Consider the following 23,996-nt stretch of genomic DNA (forward strand, 5'->3'; position numbering starts at 1 on the left):
AACTAACAATGAAATCCAATTCTTGGACTTCTTGTTTACTCATCTTCTGCTTGCAGTTAATGAATCACTCATTTTGTGCACTTCCCTTATCGTTACAGCTGGGATTCTCCATTTACTAATATGCCAGGTGCCTGTAGTTGTAAAGCCCATTTCAAAAGTATAATAGATGTGGCTAGATTCATTAAACACTCTCTGTGGCCTTTGGCAGGCTTACAATCATTTTCTCTGCTACAGATAACAGTTTTTCTTAAGTGGCAGAAACACATTTCTAAAAATAACCCTGAAACAAGGTCCTGGTTCTGCTTACCTTAGAGTTCTGCAGTACCTTGCTTGTGCTCATGCTTCTTCATTTCCATGTGCTTTAGTTTTCTAGCAAGCTTGTGCTACTTGTAGGGTGCTAAGAACGTCCTTCCTGACTGAGCAACCTGCAGCGTTGAGCTTGGTCCTCACTATATTTGGACCATTTCCAGGTTTTCTGTGCTTATTAACCCTCAGCTGGACAGCTTGGCTGAGAGAGTGGAATCAAAAGTGAAGATCACCGGTAAGGGTTTCTGTTGTTTTACCTGTTTGGGCCAATAGAAAAGGGAAAGGGAGAAAGATGATTAAGATTGAGATGTAAAACAAACAAACAAATAATATTCCTCTGTCCTTAAGTGGAGACAGATATCTGCTTGGTTTCCCCCATTCAGAATGATTATGTACTTTCTCCTGGTTTGGGTAATCAGTTTTGTATTAAATTTATTGAAAGGCATTTTACTATATATAGTTTGCTTGTCCAGTACATTTTAATTGTTCTAATTTTGTTTAGAGGAAAGGCATCATATATATTTATTTAGTTTACATAGAAATCTTCCCCAAATAATTTTGTAAGGAACAGGAGAGATCAAATCTCTTAATGACTATTTAAATGAAGACATGAGAGTATCTACAGACTTATAACTAATAGTGCTTCAACTTAACTGCTTTCCAATAATATCCATAAAATTAGTACTGAAGTGTGAAGAGTCACTTAAAAGCTGAAGATTACTGAGAATAGTCATATATATATATATATATATATATACACACACACAGACACATACACACACCATTTACATCTAATCCTTAATCCTATATGTACAAACTTAACCACTAAATAAATACACTAATTCTGCAATATGAATGATGGGCATTATGCCATAAATTAAAAAAAAATGTGTAATAAATGAAAAAAAAAGGTAATAGATGTATATGTGGAAAAATGTTAAATTTGCTATCCAGTACACTTTAAATATACATTTTAAAAATAAACATGGAATTTTTAAAGAAAGTTTAAGATAATTTTGTAAGGTTAACATACACATTTAAATAAACAAATGGCATTTTGTCAACAAAGTTTAACATAATAGATAAAAGACAAACTTAACATATTTTTAAGATGTTTTGTCACAAGAGTTTATGAAATATTGAGCCTGAATGAATACTTACAACTGGAAGAGGAAAGAAGCTATTTTAATAGTGTATGGATGTTAACACTACCAGCTAAAAATTAAGAGAACATTAACAACATGGCATTATTCTGTCACACTCAGTATTTAAAATGTGTTTTCATGTAGTACATGTAGTTTAATGAACCTTACATAGAATACAGAATATTTTAGGGGATATCTTACTGACATTAACACTGGATCTGGGTTAAAGATGCAGAAACATTGTGAAAAATTAAATGGTATCAGTGTTCCTCATTAGAGGATATTATTCAGTCTTCTTTAACAGACTAGTAGAGATTTAATGCTCTCACCCTTCCTATAGTTTCTAGCACAATGTAAAAAGAAGGTAACATACAAAAATAAATTTAGCTCTATTTAAATATATCTCAAGAAACAAAGATATTCCAAAGAAATTGTTTAATTTGCCTTTCACAAAGTCTTTACCTGAGTTTGAAGCAAGGAATTATAATTTCATGAGACATATTTCAATAGATATGTATATAAATTATACGTGTATGTATATATGCATACATACATATCGTGTCATTCTAAAACAAACGATTAACCCATTTTAAAGTCACAACCACCAGCATTCACTATGCAACAGTACCTTGTATCCAGCTATGAATTAACTGGGTTTGGTGCTGCCCAGTTGCACCTTCACCTCCCAAACACACAACTATAGTTAATATCTAAGCTTTGAACAAGAGCATCAGCTACCCTAAAAGTTACCTTTAGGATTAAATACCTTTAAATGCTGCAGCACCCTGGATTTCCAGTTAACCAAACTCTATTTCCAGCAGAAACTCCTGAGATACAGAGTAGTTCTCTTCTGTAAGCCCTTCCCGCTGGTCTTCCTCCAGTGCTGGGTGTTTTAATTTTTTAATCCTGCTGATAATTTCACTCTGTCAACTAGTGCCTTTTGACCCATCACTAAGCTTTCTTAGGATGGAGATGACTGGAAGGTTGAAAGACTGCAGGTCATACATCATTCTCTCCTCTCGTGTACCTTAATATGAACATGGCATCATGACTGAGGAGAGGAGGGAGAGCTGAGCCATCACATATTCCACGAATTGCAGGCTTCCCCTATGTCCTGCAGTGCTGGAGAAGGGGATTATTGCTGCAGAAAAAAATCTGACCACACTGTAGAAATAATCACAGCAGTTCAGCATGCCCCCCACCTCCTCTCTGTTCTCTCTCTTCCTCTCTTTCTCTGTCTCTCCCTCTCTCTCTTTCTCACTCTGTGCGAGGCCCCAGCTGATTCAGGCTGCATCCATCCATACATAAATCATTCCCCTTATTCTATTGGTTACATGGTACATGGCAAGTATTGATTTTTTCTGTTGCCTCATTGCTGGAGAACACTTGGTTTTTGTGAGACAGGAAAAGAAAAAGGAAAGAAAAAAAACCTAAACCAAACAAACAAAAACGCTCACCAGAGTTTTGTCTAGATAAAAAATAATCAAGCCGATTTGTACTTGGCTCATGAGAAGTGTGCTTTGAAAGAACTACTCAAGGAGGCCCTTAACTGTCTATTTGCATGTTATCCCAGTATGCCCTGTCTCAGAATGAAAAGGAATTGTTCCCAGTTGTGATGAGCTCTGGGTTCAGAAGCCCGAACCATAGGCAGAGGAGGGGGCACTCTGTAATTGCACAGGGCAAGGCGGAATCTAATTGATCACTGCTAACTCCAAGAAAAAGAGAAAGTTTAGTTAAACACAACTCATTGGAAAAGAATAAGGAGGAAAAACAATGCCTCATGGCCAAAGAACATGTACAGAACAAGAAGAGATGTTTATCTAGGTTTATTTTGTGTGGTGATGAAATGAGCCAGTGGGCCTTGTTTGTATGACGTGTAAATATAGAATGTGCCTCAGCTGTCAACATGGTGTGTCTTTCATTTCTTGAGGCAGGACATAGCCAAAAAAATGGGTACATCTTAGTTTAGGATACTGATGTTTGAGTATTGAAGAGAGAATGCTCTTTAAAACCCCAGTTATAACACACAATGGTCTTAATATATGACTTGTCACAGAGACCAATTTGTTCTAAGTAGTAGAGGTTCTTGGACTCTCTCAAAAGAGAGATGAATTCTTTATAAGGATTGTCCTCATATACAACAAAAGATTGTGGTAATGAGAGAATCATTGTAAGGTTGAAGTGAAAATACTTAAAAAAGCCCATTAAAAAATCCCCAAAAAGCCATTTTTAATTTTATAAACTAGTGTGATGATTGATTATCAATCTAACAAAAGGTGGTGCTTAGGAACAAAAACAATTTAGCATGTTATACAGGTGACAGGATATTTTCTTTTGGATTCTACTTACAGTCATAACTCACAAATTTACCATGCACAATTAGCAAATGAGAAGTGAATGGCCTCTTTAACCTACCTACTTTATAGTTAAAAGAGTTACTTTTACCAGAAAAATTTACTCTTTACATCAACAGAGTCTATTAAGTTAAACACTTAACCCCAGAAATCAGACCAGGGTCTCTCTTCTTTTGCCTCAGAAAAACTGTGCTGGGGAATTTTGTCCTTTTTGTTTGTCAGTTTGCCTTGTAGCCCTTGGTCCTTGTTATGACAGGTTCTGCCCAGTGGAAAATTCTGCGGAATGAATTGCATGGGCCATGTCCATCTTGTGCCTTTGGCCATTCTGTCTGGGTCTTTGTCCCATCAGTGCACAGAATAGCACGTCTCTCTTGTCTCTCTTTTCACTATTGACTTCCTTTTCTTGAAGGACTAAGTATCTCTTTTTGCATTAAAAAAACTACTTATTTAGGGCCTCCCCTGGTGGCGCAGTGGTTGAGCGCTGGGCTGCGAAGCTGCCCGCAGCCTCTGCAGTGCAGGTTCGATCCCCGGCCGCCGGCGAGGGTCCCACATGGCGCACAGACCTCTCCTGCCGCCCGCTGCTCCCCTCAGCAGTGTATTTCGTCAGTCTGCCTGTTCTGTTCCCCACTCTGGCTCTGGTGAATTCTCTCACCCTCCTGCACTTCTGACTATACCCAGCGTTTGTATAAATAAATAAATAAATCTTAAAAAAAAAATAAAAAAACTACTTATTTAAATTGCCATTTTAAGGGAAACCATGTGAATTAAGACATGGGAGGAGGCCTGCATGGAGTTTTATCCACATCAAAGTTTCGTTTAGTTTGTGTACTTGTTTTGGTTTTGGACTCCGGCGCACTTGCATTTTCTCTCAATAATTTTTCACTCATGTTTGGGTAAGGTTGCTTTTCTACTTAGAACATGGTGCAGGAGTCCATAAGGGAATTTGAGCATTTTATATTTAAAAGGCAAACAGATCAGAGCACAACAAAAAAGCTATAGGAAACCCTTTGAACCTGACCTCTTCCTTTTCTCTTCCTCATCCTTTTCTGATTCAACAGCTTGAGCAAATGTTTATTGGCTATTTACTCTGGGTTGGTGATTTACTGGGGCCAAGAAAAGTTAAAAAGCTAAATGCCAGTGCCCTCTCCCAGCACAGTGAACTCGAACTAGCTAAGCAAACACAGAGTGTCAATCACGTGAGGAAGCTTCTAGAGTATTGCTCCTTTGGGTACCCACAAACCTGTTTTTCTAGCAATCATAGCATTACATTAATTAGGTCTTTGTTTCCATGTTTTACCTTCATTAACTCTAGCAAGATTTTAAGTGATAACCAATAGTCTTGCCCATAGTAGATGCTCAACTGGCTTTTGTTGGTGTTAGTTTGAGCCAACATGGGCCACAAAGGAGAGGCGGTATAATAGTTACCCATTACAATGCGATAAAGTGGTTACATGCATCATCACTTCATGTAATTCTCACAATATTCTGCTTTGAAATAACCTTATTTTCATACCCACTTTAAGATAAGGAAATTGAGGCAGAGAGGTCAAAGTACTTGCCCACGACTGCCTGACTAATTAACTGGGAGCTGGCTTTCCCCCCTGCCAGCCTTGGCCTTACCAGGAGTGGAGAAGCAGTGGCAGCTCACAGAGGCGCTAAGTCCCAGCTGGAATCTGAGAGAGGACATCACCGAGAAAACGGCTTCTTTATGGCTCTGAAGTGTGCTGTAGCCCATAAATTTAGTATCCTGTGGGTGTTATTTTGGTTCACAATGGGGAAAATAAAAAGAAAAATTTTTAGTCTACTAGTGGAGATTGCTATTGGATTTTTTTTTTTTTTTTTGTGAACACTTTAGAACATGATTTTAACTTTTGGGAAAGAAAATGTTTATTTACAAAATTATGTGTTAGGGGGCCTCCCCGGTGGCACAGTGGTTGAGCGCCACGCTGTGAAGCTGTCCACAGCCTCTGCAGTGCAGGTTCGATCCTGGCTGGCCGGGGAGGGTCCCACATAGTGCGCAGACCTCTCCTGCTGCCCGCTGCTCCCCTCAGTAGTATATTTCGTCAGTCTATTCTGCTCCCTGCTCTGACTCTGGTGAATTCTCTCACCCTCCTGCACATCTGATTGTATCCAGTGCATGTGTAAAATAAATAAATTAAAAAAAAGTTATGTTAGGACAGGTCTGTGTATTTGTGAAAGGAGTTTGTTGAAAGGGAGGTTCAGCCATGGAAGTGACAGTGGCAGGCCCAGCAAATGGGAATTGTAGGTGGAATCCGGAACACTGCCTCTGAGTGAATCATGAGGAGCAATGACTTTCCAAGCTAAGTGGCAAATTCACTCAGTTGGATGCATAGGTATTTTTTTCATTGTTTTAAAAAATATTTATTTTTCGTAGAAGAACCGGGGTATAGGCCAGAGGTACAGGGGATGAGAGGCTTCACCAGAGACAGAGCAGGGAGCAGAACAGGCAGAACTACTGAAATATACTGCTGAGGGGAGCAGAGAGTGAGACAAGAGAGGTCTGCTGCGCCATGTGGGTTAGCTCCCTGGCCGGGGATTGAACTCAGGTCATTGAAGTGATAGTGCTGAGACTTAACCCCTAGGCCCCAGGGAGGCTGCTGGATGCATAGGCTTTTAAGGGAATCAAAACACCATTCTTTCTTTCTTCTACTCAAATACTTCCAGGTGAGACAATAAAAATAGCAAGAGGAAATTACCTCAGATATTCACCTGGAACATTTCTTCACGATATTTTCAAAAATTGTGAGATAGAAAAAGCAGAGTTATGCAGGATGTTGATTTGCTACCAACCCCTTAGAGCAAGAAGTTGGTTCTGACCTGTCCTAATGGGACTGCAGTGAAAATTTCCCCAAGTTGCTTCTTAGTGCTGGTCTCCGTATCACAGAGTGACTTGCTCAAAAAGCATTTATTCAAGTATTGAGGGCAAGAGGCATTTTAAGATGTAGCAAATTACAACATCACCACTAATGATGCAGGTGATACTAATGTAGACAGAACATCACCAGGCACACATTTCCCTTCTTATCCATTAAATCTCTGGCGTTGCTTTTGGTCTTGTTTGTGCCTGTCTGACTGATATATCGACCAATCACCAAACTGAGATCTAGAAAGTACATTACAACAGTGGCAGCCTGAGCACACCCCTAATAAACCCTGCTTCCCAGCCAATTGCTCCCCAGCCTGCATTTGCACTAGACAGATTCCAGCAAACAAGGGTTATCCAAGTTATCAGTGTTCCTTTCATTGCCTGGGTAAAAAAACAAAAGAGCATGGGCAGCCTGTGGGAGAGTCAACCCAACCTGTACCCTGTTTTTTAAAACTGGACTGATAAGAGCCAAGGAAAGGTTATTTTACCTGAATTTATTGCTTAGCAACAAAGACTCTACTTCCACAGAATGCTATTCTGTGGGTTACCAAGTAACCGACTGTGACAATTACCAAACAGCTGGCCAACTCATCTACATACCCTTTAACCCTGGCCAGCTGAACAAGGGGCCCTGGACAGCTCAGAAACAATAGACACACAGCTAATATTTTATTTAAGAGCTGACAGAAGCCACAGCTGTATGGATCCTGTAGCCCATGGACTGAACTATTTTAATTTAGATGTCCAGCTCGTCAGGAGCTGCTGCCCTATAAGGGTGGTAGCAGGAGAGAGACCAAAAATAGTTTCGACTAAAAGTCTGCGCAATGTAGATTTGGAGGAAAATATTTCTCATATCTGGAACAAAGTGTTTAGGTTATTTTGAGAATGAAGAGCCTGATGCAGATGGTTCTTTACAGAAAGGCAAAAACAAAATCAGGTGCTTCACCATTTCTTATAGATAAATGCTGAGTTGGCCTGGTATAGACAGTAGCACATGTGAACAGATTAGACTATTCTGGCCCTATTAGATGTAGATGAGTATTTAGCTCCAGTACCACTGATATCAGGAGGATTGGAATGAGATATCCTTTTAAAGGACCCAATTTGAAGCCAGGATTACTTACCAAGCAATAAATTTCTGTTTTGACTTTGAGGGAGAAAATAACCCAAGATAGATTTGTTTGCATAAATTATTTGCATGTCTTTACTATTTTTACTTACATCTAAAGTACCTTTCCCTGTATTCCAAAATGCCTGTGCTTCAATTTGTAGGTCACATGTTTTCTACACACAAACAGCTGGGGACGGGTGATCTTATTGCACTGGGATAATTTAAAGGGGAACTCCCACAATTCTGACCCTTCCTGTCTCTACAAGATCCATTTCTAGGAAATGGATCATAAAAGGGTGAAGTTCATCTTTTATAAATAAAACACTACAACCTTCACATCAAAGTCAGGTACAGTCATTTTTTAAAGTTTTGCTTCCATTTTAATTGCACTGCTATTGTGAGACATCATTTAAACCCATCATATAACAAAGCTCATCATTCCACTTGGTGGTTGTTTTGTTTTGAACCAACTGGATAATCTAGCACCTAGAATAATGTCTGACACACAGTCGCCCTCAATACATTCATATTTGTTGAATGAATGAGTAAATGCATTCAGTTTCATCTCAGTAACCAGAGACCTCTAAATGAACTTAGTTGATTCAAAAATTCAAATTCACCTCCACTAGATGAAGATATGCCACTTTTGAGAAGCTTCAAAGGCATCTAGTGCTTCTAAGAAAGCATTTTACTCTTTTATTGAATGAGCAAATGTTTATAAGTTGCATTGATGAGCATATTATATTCTAGGTCTTGTGTTACCTAGAAGTGTGCTTGACTTTCAGCAAAGGGAGAGAGAAAATAATCTAATATATAATAAAATGTTGAATAATAACATATACAACCTGAGAAAAAAATAGAAAGGAGAAGAAAGAATAAAGGGATGTGAGGACAAGTGTCCCTGTGGAGGTAGCATTTGAGCAGAGACCTTAACAGAACATGTGAATACCAGGAGGGGGAATTTTGAAGAGGATGGAATAACAAGTATAAAGACCCCAAGTTGGGGTGTTAATGCCACTCTTATAATTTTAAAGATTATTAATCTAGACAATAACTTTTTTGGAGTTATTGCAGAATTTCTATATGTATCTACTTTGTAGGAGGAAAAAAATGTGGCATGCATAAGTTTTCAGAGGCATTTGCTGTAAAAATGTTATCAATCCAATCATAGCACTGCTATGTTTATTACTGAATATGTTACAGCAAGCATTTTGAGCCCTCAGAAGCATGCATTTGGAGGATTTCATTTGTTCCCAAACCAGAGTTTCTAATGTTGTCTCTGGTTGGCATCTCATACTCCAGGCTGGAATATCAACTTGTTTGCATTCTAAGTCTGTTGTCATCCTTCCTTTTAGATCGCCTTTATCAATAAATAGTCCACTTTGTTTTGCATTGGTCACAGCTAAAGAAAGGAGAAAAATCTGATAGATATACCAAACGATGCAGTTGTAGAATTAGACAATCTGAAATTTCTATAAAATAATGTGTTTCAGTGGAATAATGGTCTTTTTGCTAAAAAAAAATCAGCTAAACTAGTGTGTTGAGTGTTAGAATTTGATTAGACAATTCCTGTAATCTGAATGTCTCTTGGATTTCATATATTTTTGCAGGCTTGTACATCCTAGAGTTTACAGGCTTTTCTGTGTATTTATAAATAAACTGCTTATTTTTTGAGATAAAATACCTTTTAATAAGTTTTTAGAAATAATTCAAAATGTAAGTATTTTCTATGAGGTCTCGATTCTCTTGGTATTTTCTACCTATTTCATCAATCAAGTTAATAACCTCAATAATAGCTGTCATTTATTAAACCTTTACTATGTGCCAGCCACTTTATATACTTCACCTTTAATCCTTAAACCAACTACATGAAAGATGTTGTCATTCCTGTTATAAAGATGAGGAAACAAAAGCTTAGGAAAAAGTTTAATAATTTATCCAACTAGTGAGTAACAGCTGAGATTCAAAACTTGTCTGCCACGCTCCAAAGTTCAATATTTTTTCCAGGACAGGGTATCGCAAACAATTCATTCTTTTTCTTAGCATTAAAAAAAAGAAAAAGAAAAAAGAAAAAAAAATTCTTTTTTTTTTTGAGAACAATTTGAAACTTACAAAAATTTTTCCTTGAACTTTCAACATTTGTTCATCAAGACATTAAGAACCTACTCTTGTGCTGGTCCTGTGCTAACTGCTAATGGAATAGCATTAAGAAGACAGAATATCTCCATAAAAGGAGTTGCAATTGTAGCTGGGAGAACAAAGTGAAGCACAGTGAAAACTGAAATGAGGGTATATAGAGCTACAAACTCAGGGCTCTGATTGATACAAGTGAGAAGGAATTTTGTTGAGATGATGGTAATTGAGAAAGGAGCACTGTTTCAGCCTGAATTTGGGATGAGCCACATTCACTGGGCAGAGAAAGCCTGGAAGGATATTCCAGTCAATAAGACCCCAAGAGAAGTAAAGTGGATACATGTGGGTGGGGTATCCAGGGAGGTGTCTGTCACTTTTTGAGGCTAAAGTGTAGCAGTGAGTGTGGAAGATAGATGGGTATCGTGGGGTTGAAAGCTGAAACAAGTCACAAAAATTGACCTCAGGACTCAGCCTAAATTGAGTACGTGTCACCTCATTCCCAACATTTTTGGCTCTTTTTTTTTTTTCGTGTTATTTCTTTCCCTATTGTTAGAATTATGTATGTTTGTGCTAGAAACTTTGAAAAGTACAGACTCATGTAATAAATCAGAAAAATAGTCTCCTTTGTTTAGTACTGATAGCATGGCCATGCTTTTGAAGTCTTTACATATTAAAGATCATTTTGACTATAACTAGTCTCTGAACAGTAATGATCCCTAGAGAAATTGTCTGGACCCAGAGAAGGATGGTGTTAAGTGAGAGAACTGATGTTACCAAGTCATTTGATTTCTACAACTTTATCCTCTGAATGACAGACTCTGAGTGACAAGCTGATATTTATATTGGAATACCTCCATTTTCCCTCTGGAGCAGTTTGGATAACCTTGACAATTTGGTTAATTCTGAAAACAGTATAGATTTTATATTACAAAATTTCAACTTATGAAATTGTGTTTCATTTAAGAAAATAAATGAAAAAACTACACAGATTTTAAAAATGTGCTGGAGTTGAACACCTGGCAGAAATAACAGAGACATACTCTCATTTTCTTTTTTCTTTAATAATATTTTATTTAAGTAGGGTCTTTCTCACCATTGAACATGACTACAAAATCAGAATATGAAAACTTAGCCTAGTGATCCTAACAATGACTCCATTTTGTTTTTCTCCCAGCATTATATTGTGTTAAACCAAATAAAATGAAGAAATGCTACAGCATGTCAAACCATGCAAAACGAAATGATGGGAGGGGTGTTAAACCAAGCAAGGTCAAGTGAAGCTCAGACTACACTTAGATGCTGGGTGAAGATGGGGTTTGGGGTTAGAGGGGAATATGGCAAACTCCCATCTCTCAAAGCTTACCACACAGCATTTTATTTACCCTCTGGTTCTTTAGCAGTTAGTTTTAGCATTTTAAATAGATAGCCTCTATCTATTTCTAGAACCTTAATAACCATTTTTATCATCTTTGTAATTAGGATCCAGAGGTGTTTAAGATTGTGAGTGCACCTGAAGTCTAACCACTGCCCTTTGCTCGAGCTCAGTGTTGGAATGTCTTATGGAAGGATTTCAGTTCTTGCGGCCTTTTCTGGTAATTCAAAGGTGAGGGATTCTGGGACTTAAGCATACCTTATTAAAAAGAGATTTTTGATGCTTTGTTGTAAGATAAGATGACAGCCATAGAAAACTGGTGTTTCTTGCAGGCCCAACAAACAGATATTTGGAGATAGTTCTGAAGTCTCTGCCTCTGCAGCCCAGGTCACATGTGCTGGACTTGGAGAGGTCGAGTGAGGTGGCTACTCACCTTAGAGCTGAGGACCATAGAAATTTAACCTGCTGTCAAGTTTTTATGGAGTCATTGCCTCACTGATTAAGAATTTGAACATTGAAACTTGGGGTGATATAATTCAGCATACTAATGAAACTGTTAAAAAATACATGCTCACAAATAAATCTTCAGTAAGTCTCTCTTTTTTTCATTATCCACAGCCCTACCCCTAAGAGGCTACCACCCATGATATTTTATGTCTTCAGCTCTCCCAATTGTAACAATATAGTTCTAAATATCTACTATATAGAATGTTATGTAATTATCTAATTCCTTTTTTTTAAAATGGGTTAAAGGCCTGAACTTTTATTTTTTTTATTTTTTTAAATGAATTTTATTTTTATATTCCCCATTCAATTGCAACCCCCTTATTTTGACCCCAACCTCTCCCCTCCCCGCCCCCCACCCCCCATAGACGGTCTCTGGTTCATAGTTTTTTGTTAATTTTGATTTTCACTTTCTTATAGTTATTCATTTTCCTGGTCCCTTATTTAAGTTTTCTAGATTCTGGTATGAGTGAGACCATCCGGTATTTTGCTTTTTCTGTCTGGCTTATTTTGCTGAGCATGATCCCTTCCAGTGCCATCCATGTTGCTACAAATTGCATGTGTTTATCATTTTTGAATGCTGAGTAATATTCCATGGTGTATATGTACCACATCTTCTTGATCCAGTCATCTATTTTTGGGCATTTGGGTTGTTTCCAAAGCTTAGCTATAGTAAACAGTGCTTCTATAAACACAGGGGTGCAGGTGCTCTTTGGAATGGATGTTTCTGTGTCCTTTGGGTAAATACCTAGGAGTGGAATTGCTGGATCATACGGAAGCTCTATGTTTAGTAGGTCAAGAAATCTCCACACAGCTCTCCATAGTGGTTGGACCAGTTTGCAGCCCACCAACAGTGCAGGAGAGTTCCTTTTTCTCCACACCCTCGCCAACATTTGTTGTTGCTAGTTTTTTTAATATGTGCCATTCTCACTGGTGTAAGATGGTATCTCATTGTAGTTTTGATTTGCATTTCCCTGATGACAAGCGATGTTGAACATTTTTTCATATGCCTGTTGGCCATTTGCATTTCCTCTTCAGAGAAGTTTCTTTTTAGCTCTTCTGCCCATTTTTTGACTGGATTATTTTCTTTGTTGTTGTTGAGTCTCATCAGCTCTTTGCAGATTTTTGTGATCAGTCCTTTATCATTAGTGTTGTGTGCAAAAATGTTCTCCCAGTTGGTGGGGTTTCTCTTTGTTTTTATTATTGTCTCTTTTGCTGTGCAGAAGCTCTTTAATTTGATGTAGTCCCAGCTGTTTATCTTTGCCTTCACTATCAGTGCTTTGGGTGATATGTCTATAAAGATGTCTTTGATATGCATATCACGTAGTGTTTTGCCTATATTTCCTTCTATGTATTTTATGGTTTCAGGTCTTATGTCTAGTTCTTTCATCCATTTTGAGTTGATTTTTGTGTATGGTGTGAGGTAGTGGTCAAGCTTCATTCTTTTGTATGTAGCGACCCAGTTTTCCCAGCAACATTTATTGAACAAACTTTCTTTGCTCCAATGCCTAGTCTTTGCGCCTTTGTCAAAGATTAGTTGACCATAAATCTGTGAGTTTATTTCTGGATTTTCTATTCGATTCCATTGGTCTGTGTGTCTATTCTTGTTCCAATACCATGCAGTTTTGATGATTATGGCTTTGTAGAATAGTTTGAAGTCTGGGAGTGTGATGCCTCCATTCCCTTCTTTTTTTTTTCAGGAGAGCTTTGGCTATTCGGAGTTTTTGGTGATTCCATATGAATTTCATCAATAATTGTTCTATTTCTTTGAAGAATGACAGTGAAATTTTTATTGGAATGGCATTGAATCTGTATATTGCTTTTGGTAGGATGGCCATTTTAATAATGTTTATTCTTCCAATCCATGAGCAGGGGATGTCTTTCCATTTCTTTGTATCTTCTTCTGTTTCTTTTAACAGTGTTTTATAGTTTTCTTTGTATAGGTCCTTTACCTCTTTTGTTAGATTTATTCCCAAATATTTGATTTTTTTTTGTTTCAATAATAAAAGGGATGGTTTTTTTGATTTCTTCTTCAGATTTATTTTTTTATGTATAGGAAGGCTACTGACTTTTGCGTGTTGATTTTGTATCCTGCCACTTTACTGAACTGATTGATGAGTTGAATTAGTTTTTCTGTGGAGTTTTTGTGGTTCTCTATGTATATTATCATATCATCTGCAAATAGTGATAGTTTGACTTCTTCTTTTCCTATTTGGATTCCTTGTATGTCTTTCTCTTGTCTTATTGCTCTGGCTAGGACTTCCAGTATTATATTGAAAAGCAGTGGTGAGAGTGGACATCCTGTCTTGTTCCAGATCTTAATGGAAATGCTTTCAGCTTTTCACCATTGAGAATGATACTGGCTGTTGGCTTGTCATATATGGCCTTCATGATGTTGAGGTATGTTCCTTGTATCCCAAGAATTTCAAGGGTTTTATCATGAATAGGTGTTGCACTTTGTCAAAAGCTTTCTCAGCATCTATTGATATTATCATATGGTTTTCATATTTCTTTTTGTTGATGTGTTGGATAATGTTGATTGATTTTTGGATGTTGAACCATCCTTGTGTCCCTGGAATGAATCCTACTTGGTCGTGGTGAATTATCTTATGGATACATTGTTGGATTCTGATAGCTAAAATTTTATTGAGGATTTTTGCTTCAGTGTTCATTAGGGAGATTGGCCTGGAGTTTTCCTTTTTTGTGTTGTCCTTGTTAGGTTTTGGTATTAGTGTAATGTTGGCTTCATAGAATGTGTTTGGTATTGTCCCTTCCTTCTCAATTTTTTGGAAGAGTTTGTGAAGGATAGGCACTAATTTGTCTCTGAATGTTTGGTAGAATTCATTTGTAAATCCATCAGGTCCTGGGCTTTTGTTTTTGGGGAGGTTTTTGATTACCATTTCAATTTCGCTGCTTGTAATTGGTCTGTTTAGGTGTTCTATTTCTTCTTTATCTAGCTTTGGGTGATTGTAGAGTTGTAGGAATTTGTCCATCTCCTCTAGATTGTTGAACTTGTTTCCATATAACTGTTCATAGTAGTTACTGATTATTCTTTTGATTTCTGCTGTGTCCGTTGTGATTTCTCCTCTTTCATTTGTGATCCTGTTTATTTGTGCTTTCTCCCTTTTTTGCTTTGTGAGCCTGGCTAGGGGTTGTCTAATTTATTGATTTTTTCAAAGAACCAGCTCGTGGTTTCATTGATCTTTTGGATTGTTTTTTTTAGTTTCAATTTCATTTATTTCTGTTTTGGTTTTTATTATTTCTTTTCTTCTACTGGTTTTGGGTTTTTTTTTGTTGTTCTTTTTCTATATCTTTGAGCTTCGAGATTAGCTTGTTTCTTTGAGTTCTTGTTTCTTGATGCGAGCCTCTATTGCTATATATTTTCCTCTTATTACTCCTTTTGCAGCATCCCATACATTTAGGAAATTGGTGTCCTCATTGTCATTTAATTCAAAGAATTTTTTAATTTCTTCTTTGATCTCCTCATTAGTCCAGTCGTCTTCCAGTAGTGTGGTTTTCAATCTCCATGAGGTAGGAGAGTTCCTTGCCTTCTTTTTATGGTTTAATTCTACTTTGATGCCTTCATGGTCAGAAAAGATGGTTGGTATGATTTCAATCTTGGTGTATCTGCTGATGTTTGTCTTGTGTCTCAGTATGTGATCGATCCTGGAGAATGATACCTATGTGCTTGAGAAAAGTGTATACTCTGATTTTTTTGGGTTTAGTGTTCTATAGATGTCTATTAATCCCAAGCGTTCTAGGTCCTTATTTAGAGCTTTAGTGTCTTTACTTATTTTTTGTCTTGTTGATTGATCCATTGTTGATAGTGGTGTGTTGAAGTCTCCCACTATGTATGTGTTTTCTCTGATGTCTGTTTTCAGAGATGACAATAGTTGTCTGATATATTTTGGTGCTCCTTTGTTTGGTGAATATATGTTAATGAGTGTTATTTCTTCTTGAAGTATTGTCCCCTTGATCATAATGTAGTGACCATTGGGGGTCTCTTTTTGTCTTTTTGAGTTTGAAATCTGTTTTATCTGATATGAGTATAGCTCTTCCTGCTTTCTTTTTTGGTCCATTTGCTTGTAGGATTGTTTTCCATCCTTTAACTTTGAGTCTATTTTTATCTTTTGCAGCTAAATGTGTTTCCTGGAGACAGCAAAAGTTTGGGTTTTGTTTCTTAATCCAGCCTGCGACTCTGTGTCTTTTTATTGAAGAGTTTAGTCCATTTATATTTAGAGTTAATATTGATATGTTAGCATCTGTATTTGCCTTTGTGTTTGTCTTTCCTTTGATTTTATTTATTTATTCTTTTAATAACTTTTTTTTTTGGCCCTCTTTTGTTGTTATTCCTCCCTCTGAGGTTCTGGCTTTAGGACTCCTTGTAGTATTTTTTCGAGTGGGGATTTAGTCATAATGAAATTCCAGAGTTTCAGTTTGTCTGGGAATGTCATTATCCTTTCTTCATAGAGGAGGGAGAGCTTTGCGGGGTAGAGTATTCTTGGTTGGCATCTGTTTTCTTGAAGTCTGTTGACTATGCTCTCCACTTTCTCCTTGCCCGTAGTGTTTCTTTGGAGAAGTCTGATGTCAGCCTGATTGGTTTTTCTTTGAATGTTATCTGTTTCTTCCCTCTTGTCAGCTTCATTATTTTTTTCCTTGTCCTGGATTCTTGGGAGCTTTACTATTATGTGTCTTGCTGTATTTTTCCTTTCGTCGTGGAAGTTTGGTATTCTTCTTGCTTCTTGTATATCAATATTCAGCTCCTTCTTCATGTTTGGGAAGTTCTCTTCAATTATCTCCTTGAATATTTTCTCTGTTCCTACATCTCTTTCCTCTCCTTCTCGTATTCCTGTAACTCTTATATTTCCTTTCCTCATGGAGTCAGATAGTTCCCAAAGTCTTTCTTTGGTCTTTTTCCTTCTTACTTCTCTTTCCTTTTCTGTTTTGGTTCTTTTTATTTCTGTGTCTTCAAGAGTAGTTATTCATTCTTCCATTTCATCTATTCTGCTTTCATTGCTTTTCCCAGAGTTTCTTTAGTGCCTCCATTAATTCTTTGATCTCCAGCATTTCTTTTACTTCCCTCTTTAGGGACTCAATTTCATTCTTCTGATTGTTGATTATTTTTCCCTTATCAGCTTATCATTGTTTTCCTTTATGACTTCTGTCATTTTTTTAATCATGGAAATTTTAAATTCTCTTTCTGGAAGGCTCAGAAGTTCTTCCAAGTTAATGTCGTTGCAATCTGTGGGGTGGTTTTCTTTTTGTGGTGCACTTTTTTCTGAGGAGTTGCTAGTTTGCGTGTGGTTCTTCTACTCCCTAGTGTCTGTTTTCTAATTTGCTGTATGCATTGGGACACTGTGTTGCTGGGACTGGCCTGTATCTTGGGTGAACTTCTCTGGTCCCCTCTGGCTCCTCTGGGAGCCATCTGTCAGTTTCAAGCAGTCTTTACTGAAGAAAGTTTCCTGTTCTAAAATGCTGATGTGGGGACACACTCCCTTGCGTGCCTGGTCTGCCCTGGTGGTGGGTTCCCGCTCCCTCCCTGAGCTTGGACTGCAGGTCAGAAGGGGCCTGGCGTGGGCAAACTTCTCAGCTCACCTCTGGCTCCTCCGGGAGCTTTCTGCTGGTTTCAGGCAGTCTTTACTGAAGAAATGTCCCTGTTCTAAAATGGTGATGGGTGACGCACTCCCTGCACACCTGGTCTCAGGCACACTCTTCTGTGTGCCCGGTCTGCCCCGGCCGTGGGTGCCCGCTACCCCTCTGGGCTCAGACTGCAGGCCAGAATGGGCCTGGCGTAGGCGAACTTCCCAGCTCACCTCTGGCTCCTCAGGGAGCCTTCTGCTGGTTTCAGGCAGTCTTTACTGAAGAAATATCCCTGGTCTAAAATGGCAATGCGGGACGCACTCTCTTCGCGCCCGGTCTACCACCTCGGTGGGTTCCCACTCCCCCTCTGGGCTGGGACTGCAGGCCAGAAGGGGTCTTGCATTGACAAACTTCCCAGCTCACCTCTGGCTCCTGAGGGAGCCTTCTGCTGGTATCAGGCAGTCTTTACTGAAGAAATGTCCCTGTTCTAAAATGGTGATGCGGGACAGATGTACTCTCTGCGCACCTCGTCTCAAGCACACTCTTCTGTGCACCTGGTCTGCCCCGGCTGTGGGTGCCCGCTCCCCCTCTGGGCTCGGACTGCTGGTCGGAAGGGGCCTGGCATGGGCGAACTTCCCAGCTCACCACTGGCTCCTCCAGGAGACTTCTGCTGGTTTAAAGCAGTGTTTACTGAAGAAAGGTACCTGTTCTATGGGGTGTTGGTGATATTTTTTTCTGGTTGCTAGGTGGCGCCAGAGATCTCTCCTAGTGTCCTTGGGGAGCTGTTTTTTTTCTACCCTGTGGGACAGGGAACAGAGTGAGAGTGGTGGGGAAAGCCTCAATGGCTTTGGGGTGCTGTGTCTGCACTGTGCCCCACTGTCATGGGGAACCCACACCCCGAATTTCGTGCCCCCGGTCAGCTCCAAAGCACTCAGGTCCAGGATGCGGGCTGTAGCCCAGTTCAGTGTCTGCAAAAATGGTGCCTTTTGCACCCAGCTCCCGTGTCCGGGCGCCTGGTTTCCGACTACTCAGCGAGGGACATTCACCCAGTGAGTGCCCCCTTGCACCTCCCAGAAAGCCTAGGTCGCAGGTGTGGGGACCTGGGCAGCTGCGATCTGTATTTGCTTTTCAAGTGTGCTGCTTTTCTGCACAAGCTTACTGGCTGGCCTGGGGCTGTTTGTAGGTCTCTGGGAATCTTTGTTTTTATCTAATGGCACCTGGAGCAGTTTGCTCACCTCCACAGCGAATCCTGCGGGGTTCTCCACAGCTCCAGTTCATGGGGTGTGGTGGCTGAAATAGTTCCTTTCCATTCACAGACCTGCTTGATGCGTAGTTTGTTCTTGTTGGTTGTTTTAGTTTTTTTTTTGTTTTGTTTTTTTCCTCCTTTCTGTTGGTTGGAGAGTGCCGACTATGTGGGTGGGGGAGGGTAGCAGGGTTCTGAGCTTTCCTTCCTTTTAGTCCTCTTTTATGGCAACTTTCTTCTTCGGGTAGTTTGCTGGCAGAAACTACCGTTTATCTTCCGTGTCCTAGTTCTCACTGGGACCTGCCGTTTTTCTTCCCTATTAACTTTTTTTAATGGGAGATCTTACTCGCAGCGTTTCCTCACCACCATGTTGATCTGCCCCCCAATTATCTAATTCTTGACTTATAAATTCAAATTTGTCTTTTAACTCCTTGCTGTTAAAAAATTACTATTTTGTGTCACATCCAATCCCCATTTTCCTTTTATCCCTACTCTATCACATTTAATTTATTTATTTATCCATTTATCTATGTATGCATATTTATTTATTTATTTGCTTTTGGCCCTTCTTTTGGTTTGTTAAATAATATGTTTGCTTTTATTTCTTGTTCCATCGACTACAGAAATGTTAGGTAACCATTTACCGTATAACACGTAATGGAGTAGATCATGTCTATGCTTTCTCCCATCTCTCCCCCTCACCTCTAACACCTACTATTGGTAAGTTCTACCATTATTTTTACGTTGCGAAGTTTGAAAGCATTTATACTCTGAATGATAACTTTAATTCTTCCTTGCTTTGTCTATATATTGATTTGAGAATCAAAAAAGGAATAAACATCACTGACAGTATTATAATATTGCTCAGTATTAGTCACTGCAGGACCAGAATGTCTATAAAAGAGATATAATTTATATCCTATTTTTTAAAGATTTATTTTTATTTATTTATTCATACAAGAACTGGGGTGTAGGCCTGAGGTATGGGGTGGGGAGATGAGAGGATTCACCAGAGGCAGAGTGGGGAGCAGAACAGGCGTACTTACTGAAATACAAAAACTGTTGAGAGGAGTAGCAGGCAAGACAGGAGAGGTCTGTTGTGCCATGTGGGTAGCTCCCTGGCCTGCATTGAACTCATGTTGAAGTGGCTGGCAATACCTTAATAGCACTGAGACTTTAACCTCTGCACTACCAGGAAGGCCCATAATTTATATTCTCAAATCAAGTCTGCTTAAGTAGAATATTTCAAGTTCTAGGTCAAAGGTTCTCTTTCCTTAGATTCCATGAATTTCTTATAATATTTCTTCACATTTTGCCATAAATTTTTGTAATATATTTTATTTTTCCTGCAATTTCTAATTTCTATTTTTTGTTGTTAACATCAGAAATGTAAACTTTTTTCATCTTGAGCTACCCAGAATTAGTCCATATTCTTTGGTTAACTGCATTACTGTCCGCTCTTCTGCTCTTAATTCCAGAGGTCTTTTTGTGGAATAATAGCTCCTACCTTCATTTTAGCTTTTCTTATGCCTTCTCTTATTCTCTGAGTAGTTCCTCTTCCTCTTTTTGGTTTTATTCATTACTATAGACTCATATCACATTCTTTTTAACATAAACTCCCTAAATCTTTGGTCCACTCATGTCCTATCCCTCAATTCTTAGAGCTTGTATGATTTATATTCATTTCTGTACCTTTAATGTCATTTCAATGGGTTTGAAAAAAATGGCCTATATTATATTAAAACATGGTCCTTCTTTACCCAAGGTAAAAATACCTTCTAGATCCAATATATTGAGTAGGAACTCCCAAGCTGTAATTTACTGGTAGATAATATCAAAGGGAAAAATAACCATCTAAAATTTGAAGGCTCCCTCCTATCTTAATTTAGAGAGGAAACTCTTAGGTGCATAGAAGTTCTGTTTTAAATTTGGAGTCTGCTGTATATGTATTTGATCCCATAAGTAGCTTAGAATTAAGACACTACTCAAAATTAATGGAGCTACAAAAATTGCTGGTATTGATGGTCCCTGTGCAGGTGTAGTTATCCTAAGTTGTGGAAAGGGAGCTCATTTTATTATCAAAAGGAATTCAGTGTCTACTAGTATAGGGTTGTCTGTGGATAGACAGACTTAAACTCTTAAATGAATTTTAAATGCAACATCTTAGTCTACTGAATTCTGGAAAAAAACAGAGGGGATCAAGGAGTTTGGCTTTTGTCAAATAAGGGTGTTTACTGGAAAAGGAGCAGCTATTGCTGCTAGCAGTTTCTAGAAGGAATTTCAAAATTGTTAAGGAGGTTTTTCCCTCTACATTCAATTATAAAATTTGTCTCCTAAAAGGGACAATGTGGGAATCATTTTGTAAAGTTAAACTCTATAAGGAGGGTGATGTAACTCCAGACTTGTTATATGGCCTATATTATATTAAAACATGGTCCTTCTTTACCCAAGTTGTGGAGCATTTTTATCCAGAAAGGATGCTGAATTTTGTTAAATGCTTTTTATGCATCTGTTTAGCTGGTCTCACAACTCTTTTTATTCATTTGTTAATGTGATATATCATATTTATTGATTTGCCTGTGTTGAATAATCCTTGCATATCTATAATAAATTCCATTAGATCATGGTGTATAATTCTTTTTAGTATACTGTTGAATTTGGTTTACTAATATTTTGTTGATGATTCATTCATTTATGTTTGTCAGGAATGTTGGCCTGTAATTTTCATTTTTTGTTGTGTCCTTGTCTGTCTTTGATATCAGGGTTACTCTGGTATCATAAGATATATTTGAGAATATTCTCTCCTTTTCTATTTTTTGGAAGAATTTGAGATCAGGAATATGACAAGGTATAAGCCAAGTGTAAAAATTAAAATAATTTATCATATATGTTTTAAAAGGTACAATTATTCTAAACCAAGATTTATTAATGTTAAGAGGTGATATACAAGTTTTAATTTTGTAACTGTAACAATTCTTAAAGCTGACATTTAAATTTTATTTTTAAATCTAACTATTTCTATAAATATAAAACTGTCCACAATATTGAAAATTCATCTGGTTGGCACATAAAAAAAATTATTCTCCACATCCACACATACTATTCTAGATGTACAAAAAGGTAAAACTAAGTGTGCCATGAGTTGCTTAACATTCTGAAATATTCTTCACAATACTTCATAGTATTCTCTGTCTGCAAATATTGCAAAAAGTATTAGTTGTGAGTACTTCTTGAACCCCAAATTGATACCTAAAGAGAATCTCTTAGTTATGTGAGTCTCTATTGTATTCATTCCATGCGAGCAGGAAGGTTTGGTAAGGGAATTATTACTTTGTTCTTTCTCTTGCCTAAGTGCATTTTCTGTTCAAATGCATCTCTATGCTGAACAGTGTCCATCTTAACCTCTGCAATCGTACAATTCCACAAACTTTCATAGTTTTCAGGCTGTGGTTTGGTTTAAGGAGACAGGACAAGTGATATGGAGAAGCCCAAGTAGTATTAGTCATGAGATTGAGAGATTAGGGTTCAAGGTAGTATTTTGCCACCCTTTAAATTGTGATAGAGATGCTCATGTATTCCTAATACATTTAAGGTGTGAGTGTACGTATGTGTGAATGTGTTTGATATGCTAAAGAGTTCTTGGTGGGAAATAACACAGGCCATGGGCAGCTGAGAACAGGGAGGATTTAGTTTCATTCATCTCATAGCCATAATACTGGTCATTTGGCAAGTTACTGAATGATGTGTTGCCTGATGAAAGCTTAGGAAATATTTCCAGTTTTTTCTTTTTTCTAACGTCATTTTATTCACATTTTAGGTGCATCTCAGGAACTCACGTTCAGATCCATGGCAGGCCCATAGATCCCAAGCCTGGAGCTCAGTTATGGCAGAAGATCTAACCTGGATGTAGCCCTCCTTAATCATAAATTATAAAACTGAAACTATATCAATTGGCCTCTTTATAACTCATTAGCTGCATATTATTTATATTTCTATAATTTCTTCTCTTATTCCTTATACTTAGGCAATTTTTGCCTAGTTTACACATCTGGGGAGGCAAAAGCAGATGGGGGACATTGTATCCCTCTTTCTGAAACTAGTTCAACTGCCAATCCTCTTCATGATCTTCCTCAGAAATGAAAGTATAACAAACTGAAATCTGATAGTGGACTGGTAAACCAAGCACCAAGAGGGGAGCAGGGAGACTTGAATTCTATCTTTGCCATTCATTAGCTGTATGATCTTGACTTAACTTCTTGGGAATTTCAGAGCCTCATCTGTGAAAAAAAGTTTTTAAATATTTATTTTATTTATTTATGCATATAAGAGCTGAGGTATAGGTTAGAGGTGTGGGGTAGGGGTGGAGGGGTGAGAAGATTCACCAGAGACAGTGTGGGAAGCAGAACAGTCAGATCTACTGAAATACACTGCTGAGGGGAGCAGCAGGCGAGACAGGAGAGGTTTGCTGCACCATGTGGGTTAGCTCCCTGGCCTGGGATAGAACTCCTGCTGCAGTCAAAGTGGCTGCCAATAACTTCATAGTGATGAGACTTAATCCCTTGTGCCACCAGAAAGGCCCCCTTATCTGTGAAATTAAGGGAATGAAATTAGATCTCTAAGGCCATAAAAATTATGTGAATTTATTCTAATAGGATGATTGGGCAAAATATTTTCTCAGTCTTGTATGTAATGATGAACTATGGGAAGAACCTTGTAAGATAGGCTGACAAATTTCACACTGAATAAGTACTTCCAGTGCTATAGTATGAACTCATTAAGAATAATGAAAATCTATCTGAAAACCATTTATTCACCACCACCCATGCTTCAAAGATGAAGGAGCCAGAGTGTCTGCTCTCAGTCAAGAAGCATGCAAACAAATAATTTCAATAGAATGTGATTATTGGTATTACTGAGAGTTTTTCAAAGTGCAGGGGTTGACACAAAGACCAAAGGGGTTCTTGCTAAGGAAAGGGGTAAGGGTACGAGACAGGCTCCTAGGTAGGAAACTCTTGAAAGGAGTATTAGAATTCTTTTCTTTTCTTTTTTTTTTTAAAGATTTATCTATTTATTTATACAAGCACTGGGTACAGTCAGAAGCACGGGAGGGTGAGAGAATTCACCAGAGCCAGAGCAGGAAACAGAACAGGCAGACCAATGAAATACACTGCTGAGGGGAGCAGCGGGCGTGGCAGGAGAGGTCTGCAGCGCCATGTGGTATGCTCGCTGGCGGCCAGGGATCCAAACGGTGCTGCAGAGGCTGTGGGCAGCTTTGCAGCCCAGCGCTCAACTGCTGCGCCACCAGGGGAGGCCCAGAGTTATTTTCATCTCTAAGTTTTCAAGTAGTACAAGAGCTACTTG

General features: G+C 38.3%; 1 long non-coding RNA gene across 3 annotated transcripts; it reads left to right on the forward strand.

Moving 5' to 3' along the window:
* The first annotated feature begins 285 nt into the window (after positions 1–285).
* LOC119259825 (uncharacterized) lies at positions 286–22,605 on the forward strand. 3 transcript variants are annotated; one of them, XR_008554317.1, is made up of 4 exons: positions 7,286–7,629; positions 8,070–8,151; positions 11,416–11,539; positions 22,453–22,605. It is a non-coding gene; the product is annotated as an uncharacterized LOC119259825 (long non-coding RNA). The 3 variants fall into 3 exon arrangements; XR_005128577.1 differs by lacking the exons at positions 7,286–7,629; positions 8,070–8,151 and adding an exon at positions 286–541; XR_008554318.1 differs by lacking the exon at positions 8,070–8,151.
* The last annotated feature ends 1,391 nt before the right edge of the window (positions 22,606–23,996 follow it).

Source organism: Talpa occidentalis, unplaced genomic scaffold (genome assembly GCF_014898055.3).
Source record: "Talpa occidentalis isolate TD23 unplaced genomic scaffold, MPIMG_talOcc4v2.1 talOcc4.5, whole genome shotgun sequence".
Lineage (NCBI taxonomy): Eukaryota > Metazoa > Chordata > Mammalia > Eulipotyphla > Talpidae > Talpa > Talpa occidentalis.